Genomic DNA, 14,774 nt, shown 5'->3' with positions numbered 1-14,774 from the left:
AAAAGCGCTGCAGGTGGAGGGCTAATCAGAGGCGCACCGCTCCGGCGTCCGCGGATATAGAAGAAGAGCGCGAGCGTAATTAAAACCTCGGTAGGTACAAGTTTTATACAAGAAGAGGGCAGAAAGTGGGAGGGCAAACAGCACGCGGCGGCAGCGGCGGCGGCGGCGGAAAACAAAAGGCCCAGGGGCTATTGACTCGGCTGGTAAACAAAAAAGCAGAAAACATTTCCACATCTGGTGTATTGTAGGAATACATAAAGATGGTATAGCGCGGTGGCTCGGCCTCCCTTTATATTGCCTCAAAATGTTTTTCTCTAAACAATATTATGTGCACCGCGTATAATAACTCTCGGGCGGAACACATGTACGTATTGGCCCGATCGATCTTTCCGCCAGCTCGGGAATACAAACACCAATTTATTTCCTCCCTTTTCTATGATGGAATTAACAAAATAAAATAAAAAGGGGAGAAAGGGAGGTCTCTTTTCATTCATCTGTCAATTTGAGCGCAAAGGTTGGGATTAATAGCCGGCGCACGCGATTATTCAATGATTTTCACCGCTTCCATTCATACTTTTCGGCCGAGGAGAGCGCTGGTGTGGGACGCGAGAGGGTCGGTTATATATTTTTCTCTGCCGCAGCTTGGAATAAACTACGATTATTTTTGGGGAAAACAATGGAAAGCACTCTCACTCTGCGTAATCCGCGGGGAACAGGGGCTGTTTTACAATTCTTAACAGCACCGTTATTTGGCGAATTTAGCGCACGTTGGATATTTTCTCTTTTTCCGCTCGCATCCATTACGCTCATTGTTCGAGAGAGAGAAAGCCTTTTCTTGACGTGAACAAAAAGGTGCGTGGGTTCAGCCATTTCCAACAGGGTCAATATATGCGTATTTCTGCTGCATAGCCAATTAAACCGGGATTAGTATTTGCACGCGTTTGTAAAAATCTGCCTGATCCAGGTGCATGCTTAAGTGTACTTGGAATAATAATTGCACGCCCCAGCAGGAGCAAATTATTTATATGAAAATCACTAAAACCAGGCACGTTTTGTGTGAAATTCCCAGGCACGAAAGTGGGTCACGTTGTTGACGCCGCTCATTAATTGAATGGCATTAAACTGCGGGGATAATTTATTATTAAGTGTTCAAATAATGATGGAATTTAATTAGCGGCGCCCGCTCTCTCTCTCGTCATGATGATGATGGTGGTGCCGCGCGAGAGCCAATTTGTATTCTCGAGTGTCTGCCTGCTCGGACCGTTGTGGTGCCCCATTATATTATTATCATATTTGCTCCAACGCGCACGCGGCATTATTTTGCTCGCGAGTATACTCGTTTTGGCGCAATTAGATGCAATGACGATAGTACGTGCCGTGTGATTGCGCGCGTATTACGCCCGCGGGATGATGGAAAATAACAGCGAAACAGATGCACTGCGGGTTGCATAGCAGCTGCCGGCGCAATGGCTCGGAATTGCTATCAGATTTGCAAATTCATTATAGGGAAAAAGAGTTATTAAATTGCGGTGGAAGATTTATTTGTAAACGAGAGACATTTCTGCGTATTTGAGATCATAATTTTTAAATTTTGAACACATCTGGAACACATTGACTTGCATACATATTTTTAACATTCTCCTCGCGTATTTTAAGTTTATTTTTTAATTTGATTTTGATGTTAAAAAAATGAATTTAGGCTAAATTAAAGATCAATAAAAAATATTTTTTCCCTAAATTTCAGAAACAATGTATCTTCTGTATTACCAAATTGTTATGTATTATTATGTAATATTGGAGTCAAGCTAACTAAAATAACAATTAATTTATTGAAGTGACTCTGCAATGGAAAAAATGGAAAAAATTAAAAAAAAAAAAAAAAAAAAAAAACAAGCTAAAGATTTCTTTCCATTGTTTAGTAAAACCAATATTAGTGGAGTTTAAGAGAGCGGGTCAATATTTATATAATTTTAGTAAACTTCAATGTAAATAATCAGCCATCTATACAATTTTAAACATATAATTTATGTAAGTAAATAAAACAATAAAATTTATTCTGGAATATAAAAAAAATATAAATAAGAAACAGAAAAAACTTTTATAACTTTATTTTATTGTTTGTTTAAAGAAAAACTTGAAATTTTGAGCAACATTAAAAAAAAAGTACATTTTGTGTGATCCATCACATTTTGTGCCCATTACTATGCATTCCGTCACCTCCACAGCCGCCGTTAACCGACCTGGCTGCACCCCTAGCTCGACGATTTCTCATCCGATGTGCCATTCCGCTCGGGCAATAAAACCCTCTGATACGTAGGTGTGTATCTCACTGGTGCCTCTCGTTATTAGCGATGCAGCGTTGAACGACTGCGCGCAGCATTTATGTGTGATGAAACAATAACATTGCTCGGTGGCAAGACGGACCGACCCATCTATATTGCATGAGCATGGGGTCCGAACATGGTGTGCTGAGTGGACACATCTCAACATGCTGAAGTGGCAAGCGTCCATTCCGTGCACATACGCGCGCGGCGCTGCGGGTGTCGCAGCTAGGGTGGAGGGAAAAAAGAAAGAGAGCTCTGCACGGCGGCTCCGTCTGCCAACAGGCGGCTCGTCGTGTAAAATAGTTTTGGCAAATGTCACGCGGCCATTAGGAAAGGCCAAGAGCCGCGTGATGGATGGACGCGCCTTCAAGGGTCATCCGGGCGCCTAATGGTGCAGCCAGACTCGAAAAGTCATGCATACCAATATGGCCGTCCGTCCGTCCAGCGGCCGAGCTGACCGCTTGACACTCTCTCGCGGGAAGAAATAGCTGCTGGAGCGAAAGGCCTCACGTGGAAAAGGGCTTGAGTGCACTTTGCACTGTTTGATTTATTCGTTCGCCGCTGCAGAATTTCAATTCGGAGCGGCGGCAAACGACGGAAATGGAATACGAGTCGGGAAAAGTTCTATAGAATTAGTATAAATGGTATTTTTATTGAAATTGTATCAGTTTATTAATATAATCAATATTTAATTGGAATAGAAATAAATCTTTTATTATTAATAGATATGATGTTATCAAATACACTGCCCTTATCATAATTTAATTTTTCAATTAACTTTATCAATACAAACAATAATTATCATTAAAAAAAAACTTAAAAATTGTGAAAATAATTTTTAAACAATTAAATAATGGTCCATTAAAATGTTGATTTGAAATAACATTTGAAGCATTGTGTTCTATTTTTCTTTCATTATACTTGTAGCTTTTGTAATTCCTTGTTATAGCATAATGGTTCCTCTAAAATTTCCAAACAGCTGTTATCTTTTTTATTCTCCTTCCAACTACTCTCTTTCTTGAAAATGGATTTGGATAGAAATCTGAATAAAGGCCGATGCGATATTCTGCGCCAAAACCGGTCATCTGCGACGAGATTTGCCCAATTAGAGGCAGTACGGTTTTGGTCACATTGCGCCTCGCTCTGACGTTAATATTCTATGAAGCAGACTGCTTGTCTTAAATGCCGCCGCATGCACGGAAAAGGGGACGATGAAAGTCGTAATCGTTACATAAGGAGGCGGCCGCTTTATCTTCGCAAGATCGCAAGGAGATTAGCGCCAATATGCTTTTCCGCGGCAAATGGGGCAGCACCGAAGAGAAGAAAGATGAAACAGCCCGCGGGCGCCAAGTGCGCTCGCTCAGCTTCAAACTTTACTACTCTGTGCGAATGTGAGAGGGACTTATTTTACTGCGCCACGGCAGATAAAAATATTACGAATTAATCGGGCTGCCCGGCAATTAACATAATTGTGTTTTAAGTAGAGACGGCCGGGATTTTTCTTTTATCTCGGTCGAAGCCTTTGATGCTCGAGCGGAGGCAATAAATTATGCATGATTATCCACATGAGGTAGTAATTAGCCTCTTATCATCTGACCACTTGACCCCTTTCCAGAAATAACAGTCGGAGAACGATTTAATGAGCAGCAGAGCGGAAAATCTTCCGTGTGTGTTTTCTACTCTAGAGTGTTTTATTTTCCACAGTTTTCAAGCGCACGTCATATTTCTACGCAGATTCCCCCACGAGCCCAAATGGCCTCGCTGCTGTTCACAAAAGAAAGACGGGTATTATTTATAGAGATCAAAGTGGTTCTCCTTTATAGACGCTCATCATGAACTGAAATAATGGGCTGCTGCAACAGAATCTGTGCGCCCACGCCAGAAAGAATCTCGTTTCCGCAAACAAACCGAGATTTTGTTTCGAGACATGATACAAAGGTCGACGAAATTGGCTTTGCGTGCCCTGCAGGTCCAAGGGCAAATATTTAAAATTTCATATCTGCAGGCAAACGTGTCGGCGAGAGAGAAAGAGGAGGTTTTCGCAGCACGCGCTATTACGGCCCAGCTCACTGGAGAAATCAAACCTGGCGCGCGGACTCCCGCGGGAGCGCCGCCTCCTTTCCGCCAGTTATCACACGGCCAACACACACGAAGAAACGCGCGTATCATTCCTCACATCACTCTACTTCTGCAACTATTAATCTCGCGAGCGAATTTATATATACACACATGAGTGAGTGAACTTCTTTTTCCAGCGCCTCAGCACGCCACGTGTCGTGATCGTGACACCCGGCCAAACTCTCACGCTGATACACGTGATGTATTTTTCTATGCCTTGTGAAAAGGGGTGAAGCGAGGAGGGCAAGTGAGAAATTGGACGGCGCTTCTTTGTAATCCAGCATTAGAATGCTTTCTTGGAAAAGAAAAAAACATTAAAAATTTAGCCTCGTTCTGCGAAAAGCAAAGCAGTAAATTCTAATTTAGGTAATAACTTATTCATTATGCTTTGGAACTTGTTAAATATTTATCCAATGTATATTCAACATTCTTCTCATGATTTTTCATTTTTTTTTTAAAATCAAGTTTTGTGTATTGACTTGATGTAAGATGTGTATTTCAATGTATTGAATTGGAGAATAAATAAACATTATATTCATTTTCAAACGGCTTAGAAACCAATTTCAATTTCTTATCTTTATCAGTTCCAATTTAATTTTAATTAATACTTTAAATAAATGTGTCACTGCCCTAAATCAGTAGGTGATTTTTCGTGTTTCCCTTGGCCGATCACAGGTTGAGCGCAGGAAAAGGGAATATTTACGAGCGTGTATATGGAGGCAGCAGGAATCAATATAAGAGAAGTAGCAGAGCGGCGGCGTCACTCATTACTGATTTATGTACCCTTTTGCTCTGGATATAGCGCGCGGGGGCGGTGTAAACAGAGGAGGAAAAGAAGGCGAAAAGAAGAAATAGCACCTCCGGTATGAAAGGGAGCGAAAGAGGAAGAAGGAGAAGAAGTGGAAAATCATTTTTTATTTGTGAAAGCGCAGGCAGCGCGCAGATAAATAAAAATGCCGAGGAATCACAACTGTGAAAGAGCGAAAGAGAGATGCTGACTGATTGCACGTGAAACAAAGACGAGAGGGTAAGAAAGAAAGAAAGAACTCCATTTCATCTCATCTCATCTGACGCTGGCGCGAGTCAATTTTTCAGCTGCGCAATCTGACCTCTTAATAGGTCAGTGGATCAAGGGAACGCGGCTGCCTCCGCCATCCACTCTCAGGTGCTAATTATTAATTAAGCTTGAGAGAATAGAGTTCGAGCCTGGAATCTATTTTGATTTGAAGTTGAGCATAACTAGGACAAGGGATGTAGTATTTAGAAGTACTTGTGTTTTGCAGAGAGGTGGAAAATCGTTATCAAAATGGAGAGCAAATTCTAATTGCCTTAACGGGCTTGAATAGTTCCTATTGAAACTTTTGATGGCTTATTTGCAAAATGAATGAAGGGTATGAATTATAATAGGAAAATTTTTAATGAGAAAGAGCTCAGACCAAACATTATTATTTGTAAATGCAGAATTTCGACGCCCTTTAATTTTTTTTTATTATTGTAACAAGAATGTCTGAAATAATTGTTTCAAGAGGCGTGAAGTTAGCACCTGTGTGTGGTTTGTGCGCTAATTATCACGTCTCGAGGACCCAAAACGCACACGGCCGGTGCGCGTTTATTTACAAAGCGATCCATTAAGGTTACTACATAGGCCGGAGCTATTGTTATTTTGCATTGTCTTGCGCGCTCCGGCGGGCGGGCCGGATTAATTCGCCGGTGCGGGACATAGCTGAGGTTAGTGCGCTGGCTAATTGAGCGAGGCGGGATTCGGCGGCCGCACAATCGAGGGTTCTCCGTGGGCCGCAAGTATGCACCCCGCAGCACACACACACACACACACACACACACACATCGATTGGCGGTAAAAAAAAGCAGAGCGGCCGGCCGGCCGAGGGCGCTTAATTAAATTTGACAAAAAAGGAGGAGAAGCGAGCGAGACCTGTGTGTTTGTTTCTTACTTAACGATGCACCCAACAATAATAAAACGCGGGCAATAAAGTGGCGGATGCGCGCAGAAAATGGCGAGATGGCCGCAACCGGCCGCCACAATATAATAAAATGGAATTAAAAGTCGGGCAACGGGCGCGCCCCGCAGGTCTTTTTTATCAGCTAAAAACTGCTGCTGCTCGCGACCGCCGGCACTCGCTCTATTTTTCTTACATTATGGCCTGATAATTAATGGAATATGCAAATGCTGGGCGAAGACAGCTCGGCCGGTTGTGGGAACTTAGGCGTGTGCTTTTCTTAGATACCGACCGAGAGCGACGTGCGGGGCTCGTCTAATCGCGTGACCCCGGCAGGCGTTCTCTCGCTGCCGCTAATAATTGAGGCGGGCAAGCGCGCCAAGCTCGCACGAATGTCATTTCCAAACATCATCCACGCGGAGTTAAACTGTGTCAAACTTATTCCACTTTCTGTTGAATAATAAACTTTATGACGCAAAATTATAAAATTTTAAACTTTTTGTTTATCAAAATAATAAAGATTAAATTATTCTAATTAAAAATAATAGTTTTGAACTTACAATTAATATTTATTAAATCAATTGATATAATATACTTAATTTTTGCTATATTTTTTTTAATTATAATTTAATAATTAATTGTTACGAAGGGTTTACAATAATAACAAATTATAATAAATGAGATTTAAAATTATTTTTCAAAAATATATAAGTAATTCATATAACAAAAGGGTCAGAAGAATTTCCTCTTGGAGTTTGATCGGTGTTTTAAAATCTTTCAACATGATAAAAATGAAATTAAAAGTTTTAAATGCAAATAAGTAAATAAATATAAGGAAGCTCACTAAAACTATTTAAATTCGGCTGCAGGGAACATTTAAAACGCTATTTGTGTTGACTTTTATCGGAAACCAAGAAGTGAACATCGCACGCGGCGACCTTTTGAGCAAATCTGTCAGCACATATTGATTTAGCGGCGGCCGTTTCTCGAATTAGAATTTATCGTCAGCCTTTGTTCCAGCGTAGAGGCACGTGAGTTGCCACTTACTACACTTCTCGCGCGCCACCGAACAATGAGCAGCGGCGCCGCGAAGGTTTTCTAATTGTATTACAGCCACCTTTGTTTACCCAGAGCGCCAACTTTGGCGTGCGGTGTGTGTGTGCGCGTGCGATTTATTATTATTATCACCCGAGAGCAGTTGAGCCGTGTATATACCTTCGCAGCCACAATGAGCGCGCGCTCAAAGTTAAAGAGCGGAATGCAGAGTCTTCCTCCTCCTCCTCTCACCTTTTGCGAAAGCATGAAAAGTTAACTTGAGAGAGCTGCAGTTGTTGGATTTAATGGCGGCCCACTGACTTGTTTTGCTGCGCGAATCTTTTTAATTATCATGACCCCGGCCGGCATGATATACGTCGACCGCAATATTATTGCCGCTCTTCTTCTCATGTTAATATCGTGTGTGTGTTTGTATATTTCGTAATGAAATGCCGGCGTCGACCGCAGAGTCATATATCTCGGCGGTGTGGCTGAGCGCAGAGGGCAGTAAACCAAACAACGGGAGTATAAACTCCAACGGCAAACACGCGGAGGGCTCGAGCCTTGGGAAATTTAAAAATTCATTCGTCTCTCGTCGCAGGACAGAAATTGAATTATTTTGCGTCAGAGCCCAAGATCAACGCTGCAGTGTCGTTTGCGGGCGAAAAATGTCTCTTTAATCACTGCCACTTTACTGACTGCAGCTGCGAGCTGCAGCGGAAAAGTGCCCTTCGCTCCCGAGGGGTTCACTTTGTGCCACAGCTATACACAGCAAATTCAATTTGCTGCACTTTTGAGAGTTTGGTATTTGTTGGGTGGAGTTTTAAAGGATAAATATAATAGAATCTTTAGACTTCAAAAAGAATTTTGTTTTTCAATTTTTGAAACATTTAGCTTGTTATTTACTATCTATATAAACCTCTCTATAGAAACCTTAAACATTGATTTAAGTGGGCTTAAAATATTTGCATAAAATAATCAATATTAAAAATGCAGAGAAATAATATTAATAGTTGATGGAGAAAATGATCTCGATATTTATTCATCTTTGCATATTCTTTTTTATATGAAGTTTTAAAATATTGAACTATTTTTAGCTGATCACCTAATACAGATATTATTATACATTAATTTGGACTTTGGTACACACATTAATTTCCATAAAACTTCATTGTTTGGCAAAGCGATTCAAGGAATATATTTAATTAGTGTGTGCGCATTACAAAATTATTGAAGGGTACGATTTAAACATGACATGGCTCCGAAATATTTACTTACCATTTCAAAGAAAAATAGTAATCGTCCAATTTACCTCATTCGTGTTCGTCCCACTTTGAACTGAAGTTGTTTGCTCACAGCTGAAAACCGCGTGGTGACACACGCTCTCCTCACCAATTTACATTAAGTTAAAATCAATGGGAGAGTTTTTGATCGTCTAGCCAAAGCTCTTGAACAAACCTTTCAAGTGACAAACAAACTGCTAAAGCTAAAATTAATTAACAGATTCGAGCAGCATGGGTATCACGAGAGTCGCCGCAATTCATGTAAACAGCACATCAAAGCAGAGCCCACTCGGCATAACAAATAACATTACGCGGTGCTTTTGTGAAATGATAATAAAAATAATGGTTAAAAAACGAGAGAGCGGACGGATGAAATAAAAAAAAGAGACAAGCAGCCACTTTGAAAAAAGAGCCGCACGCATTGTCAAAGCACGGTTTTGAATTAAACAGAGTGGCCGACGCGGGATTAGGATAATGAGCGGCATTCCTTTGTTCGCCTCCCTCGCGGGGGTGGACGGGACAGTCGCATAGCTTCGGACGGAAAAAGCCAAAATCAGGGGTCAGACGGAGGTTTGGGGAACGTGGAAGGGGCGGTGCCGTGTCGATCGGATCCACAAGTGGTGAATCTTTCATCCGAGACAATACCCGGTTGATAAAAGCAAGAAACTCCATCATCGTCTATGCTTGTTCTAATGCATGTAAAGCCGGGCGAAATTCGCTTGTGTGGTGCAAATTGAGCCGGGCTGTTTTGCCCGAGTACAACTTTAATGGGCCAGCCGAATTGCAGCGCGGATTTTAATAAAACGTCCCTGTGACGCTGCTCTTTCTCTCTCTCTTTCTTGCGCCCGGCGCTTTTTATTGTTATTGTATGAAGAGCGAACTGCTGCTCTTTATTGCGAGAACGGCGAAATGTGCCCGCTTCTCTCCTCCTCTACTTTCTCGCCCGAATTCCTTCTTCCGTGAACTAAATTTCAAATTATAATTTTAATAGAATTTTTCTTTCCCCCTCGCACACTCACTTCTTCTGCGTGACGGCTGCGGATGCTCGCCGCCTCTTTGTTCTCTCGTATCGCGAAAATGATTCATTTTTCCGCCTTTTCGCACACAGCACATGTCAATTAAATTTATTCTCCTCCTCGACCCAACTTTTCTTTTTTTGTGCTCCGCAATTTATTCTCCATTGTTTGAAAGAAAAAGACTTTTTTCCTTCACCAAACTTGAAGAAGAAACGAGTCCGACAAAAAAAAAATCAATACAAGGAGGGCGCAGATTCAATTACTCAACTTTTCATACATAATAAGCACAATAAGTGCATAATTTCATGCCTCCTCCGCTATAAAATACTCTAGAGCATATTATAATAAAAACCAACATCAGCCTGTATGGAAAAGTTGCCGCTCGGTGGCGGAGAGCAGAGGCGTCTTTGTGAGCGCGCAGGCGAAGTTTCCGAGCGATAACTCCGTATTAAAACGCGCCGAGTATACGCTAATAAAGATGAGCAAAGGTGCATCTCAGGCGAATATAATGTGCCGGGGCGACAGAATGTATGGAGAGAGTGCACGCACAGATTCGCCGTAATATATAAAAGGGATAAGGAGATTACGTGTAACTCTCACACCAGCAGCGTGCGAGAGCCGGTGGTATTTTACTGGCAGGCATGATGGTGTCGCTAAGTGGCCGTAAATAAATATGGACCCGTGCGAAGAATACACAAGCAGCACCATGAATAAGGAGCATCCGCCGCATGAGTTAATACGGCAAAAGTTGGCACCTTCTGCATTTTCCGCTTAATTATTAACTTATTCGATTATAAAGTTGCAGCCGAGCGGCGCGCGCCCGTCATTAATTTCCACGTGCAAAAATTCCTCCGAGGCGCTGCATTGATTAGATTTTAAACTTTTAACCGCTCGTCAGGTTGTGTTTGATTATTTTTCGCTCGCAGTGGCCTCTGGTGATTTCACGAATAAAGAAAATACTTGCTCAAGCCGGGGAGTTGAATTGTTGTTTCCGCGTGTATAATTTTCAACTTGTGTTCGCCTGTTTACTTTTAAAGTAAGAAGTTTCTTGCCTGCGGCCTCTACGTCATATCAACTAGAATGGAATAATTAAACATTATACCTACGTTGCGTGCAATCTTAGGCTTTTAATATAATCAGCATTCATAGTACATCATACAATTAACTAAAGTAAGTACTGCGGGATTAGTTTATGAGGAGCTGGGAAAAATTAAAGATGTTGTTAAAAACTCGTTTTATTATCTCCTAAGAGTTCTGGGCGGAAACTTCTAGAATATTCAAGTTTTTAAAAGCTGCAAATTTAATGCTAATCATTGTTGTAAAAATTTAACTACTATATTTTATTTATTTACAAAGACAATAATTATGTGAATCCATTAAAATCAAGTGCAAAAAAATTTTATAATAAAAATATTTAAAATGCTGACAAAACCTTTTTGCCTTGATGAATTTTTACTTATTTATTTTTATTTTACGATTTCTACAATTTTAATATAAATCACAAAAGTAAAATTGTTAAAAAGTTTTGAAGTTTCCTATTTTCGTGGTTTATTTTGTAGATTTTTTCCTCCACAACGCTATGGAATTAAAGAACTGATTTAAACTTGGGCTCAAACTTGATTGGTTAATCGAAAATCTGTGCGAGAATTGCCGCTCGTTACGAAGCACGAACTGCAACAAAGAGGCGAGAACTAGTGCCGGCTCACAAGTAAATAATTATCGAAACAAAGAGATTCGAACCGTCGTTTGTGTCGGGTCGCTGCTCGGTCGCAAATTGGGGTGCCGAATCGATTGCATTAGGGCGAATTGCCGTAGTGTGTGTGTTTGCGAGCGAGTCAATATATATAAGAACGACAGCCGAGCTAGTGCGTTTTGTGCCGCATCATTCCGAAAGAAATCCATCCTTTCAATTCAACGTGGAGGAAATAAAGAAGGAAGGAAACCCTTTCGCCGTGGCGAAAACAATATTCTTTTTCCGGCAAAGTAAGTGGGTGCATCTAAAATTCAGTCGATATGAGGGCGCGCGCGCGGCGAGGCTAAATAATTCACACGGCAGCTCTCTCGCTTTGTTTATTATTTCTGGCCGTATTTATTTCGATACGCAAACAACGGCAGCGCGCGCGTTTTATTGAGCTGTTCTCTCTGAGAACGCGTGAGTGTGTACGGCGGGCAAACATACCCACACTGGCGAAAACACACGTGAGCAGAGCTGGTACATGCAAGGCCGGCGCGCACAATGAAAGGTGCCGAGAGTGATTACATAAAGTTGAAGTGTTGGGATGATAATATTTTGAAAATGAAACAACAAAAGCGTCCGTCCGGCGGGCGGCGGCCGAGCGGCCAGCCGCAGCAGTAAGCCATGCGGTGGTCGCATCAATCACTGCCCCTTTCGCAGCCATTGTGTGCGCCGCGTATCATTGTGCTCGCAGCGGAGAATTGAACCAGCAGCAGCAGCAGCCGCGATAACAATACTACTCGGCACTGGCTCACTCTCAACACACGAGGGGATCGATATGAAAACACACGCTGAAATCTATTTGCCGCCTGCGAGGCGGGCAGGCCCGCTTCACCGCTAAACCAGACGTGCTGCATACCTAACCCCGTCCAAAGAAGAGCATCGTGGATTGTTTTTAAAACGGATCGATCTCGGCCGACGTCAGGCGGGCTTTTTGCTGTTTGCGCCCCTCGAGATTGAGGCAATGATCCGAGCAGCACTCTCGGCGGCCGCCCGATTTTGGCTTTGATCCCGGGATTAAAGGGGGAAAACATTTTTTTTTTGGGCACAAAACGTTGGGCAAAAGAAACCGTGCGTTAACTTACCTTATTGTGCGAGATGGAGGAGGCCACAGGAGGCAGCTGGCATCTCCGCCGACTGAAACAAAATAACGCAATTTTGAGATTTAATCACACTCTCGGCAGTTTCTCTCTCTCTGTGCACACGCAGCTACTTTTTCGCCGGATTAGAACCAACTTGTTTAAAGTTGGTTTGCTTTAAAAGCAGACAAAATGGGAGAAGGAGGAGATTCGTTCTCCTTTCTCTGTCCCACATTTTCCACAACTGTGGCAAAAGGAAATTTGCAGAAAACGCATCAAAACTTTTCCTTTTTGTTCACTGCCCTATCTTCATGTTGAGGAAAGTGGGGCTAGGATTTGTATTTAAAATTAGAAACCTAGTTCAATTGGCTGAAAATAATATTTTTTAACAGTTACAATGTCAGAGGGATTTAAAAAAAACAAGGTTAATTTGATACATGCAGATAAATGAATAGAAATAATTTAATTAAGTGTAATAAATATGAGTAACTCAATTTTTGAAACAGTTGGTTCTAAATATATAATTATACTTAAAAGATCAAATTAATGTTTCAAATTGTTTCATCTTCCACATGATTTTCATTCATAATAGCAGAATTTAATAACTTGTATTGCAAACAAAGTAAATTTCATACAAGAGTCTTACGAGATCCTTTAATTTTTGACAATTTGAATTCATCATAAATTTGTACATTTTATTTTTTAGGATGTTATCAAATGCTATTAAATTCAATGTAAAATATCAAGCAAAAATAAAATAATAATTAAATAAATATAATACCATATAAAATGTTATGAATAATATAAATAAATAAAAATAAAGATTTAGATTTTATTCATTACTACCTATTAAATTTGTTTAAACCTATGGCGTTTTAAAAAAAAATAAGTAAAAGACCTTTACTGTACTAGATTAAAAGTGTGTAATGAGGTAAATTGAACTAATATAAACTTCTTGTTCATCCCTCCAAGTTTTGAGCAAACAAGTGCCTGCGCAATTTTGAATTCTTCACATGACATTTATGAAAAGAACTCGCAGTTAGTAAAGCATGAGAGTGCATGTATGCATATCACTTGAGCAGGTTGCATCGTACATTACAAATAAATTCCTGAGAGAGCCAAAGACACATCAAAAGCGTCGTTTGTCTCATTTCCAAAGTCCAGGCCGACTTTTAATCTCCTGACCCATGGCGACAACCCTTTGACACACTTGGACCGGCCATCTCGGAGACAGGCAATGCACTTTGGGTGCATCATCATTAAATTGCAGCAGCCACCGAGTGATTCGACTGTGAGAGAAATAGAGCAAAAAGGCGGCGGCGGCGGCCACTGGCTCAGAGCTTTTTTCTATTATCCGGCTTTAATACTGCCTGTGCCAAGCGAGCTGCTTTTTAATCGAACAAAGTGAAGAGTTTTTTTAATACGTCAATGGAGTCAGTCGGCGGACCAGAGCGACCAGCAGGCAGCAGCCGTTCCGGAGCAAAAGCTGCTGATGGCCCCTATGGCGAACATTTTGCAAGCAGCTCCTTTGCTCGCTCTCGCACACATACACATATAACACACGTTCGTCAGTGTCAAACATTTTCAACTTTTGTCGGCGCCGCTGCTGAAAACTGGAGCCGTTCAGCTTGAATGCAAACAAAGCCAGTCGCTCTTTAAACGCGCCTAAGGCCTCATTACTGTAATGCATGCTAAGTGAGGCGATTACTTTTTGCTCCGCACTCACACGCTTTTGTGACCAAAACCTACGTGCCTGATTGGTTTCTGTTTAAAGGACAATAAATCCTGCCTAATTCGCGTCGTGTCTGACAATGAATCAAAAGCTCTGTAAAATTCCTTTTAAAACGGTAGGTTTGTAAAAAGGAAAATTTTGCTTCTCTTTTAAATAGGATAAAAAGAAGTTGGAATTGTGTCTCTTAAGTTGATTGCTCTGTTAGAAAATTTGTCTCAAACTTTTTAAATTTGAAAAGAAATTCCGATATTATTAGTTTTTTACTACCATTATTTCTTTTAAAAAAGATTTTAACTCCAAAGTTAGAATTTTGAAGTAAAGCATGGTATAAAGGCTTTTATGGAAGCTTTTAAAACATTTAAATCTAGCAACGGAAAAGCTTTTTCTCGTACCGTTAATAAGCAGAGATCCAACCTCGCAAGAATTAGAGTGTGCTGCTCTTACACACAAATAAGCTGCTGCCTTGAAAACAGACGCAGATTTGCCTCCATTAG

At 41.1% G+C, this 14,774-nt stretch overlaps 1 protein-coding gene across 9 annotated transcripts in view; it reads right to left on the bottom strand.

The window, feature by feature from the left end:
* Positions 1-14,774, bottom strand: part of LOC132202087 (irregular chiasm C-roughest protein-like) — a 211,932-nt gene that overhangs the window by 42,839 nt on the left and 154,319 nt on the right. For all 9 annotated transcript variants that reach the window (XM_059628801.1, XM_059628796.1, XM_059628797.1 and 6 more), the window contains one exon: positions 12,555-12,606. The gene's annotated coding sequence lies outside the window, so the exon portion shown is untranslated. The remainder of the gene's footprint in view (positions 1-12,554; positions 12,607-14,774) is intronic.

This window comes from Neocloeon triangulifer, unplaced genomic scaffold (genome assembly GCF_031216515.1).
Source record: "Neocloeon triangulifer isolate White Clay Creek 2 clone unplaced genomic scaffold, ASM3121651v1 ptg000014l, whole genome shotgun sequence".
NCBI lineage: Eukaryota > Metazoa > Arthropoda > Insecta > Ephemeroptera > Baetidae > Neocloeon > Neocloeon triangulifer.
Note: the sequence above shows the minus strand (reverse complement) of the source record. Positions and strands in the feature narration are given on the sequence as shown.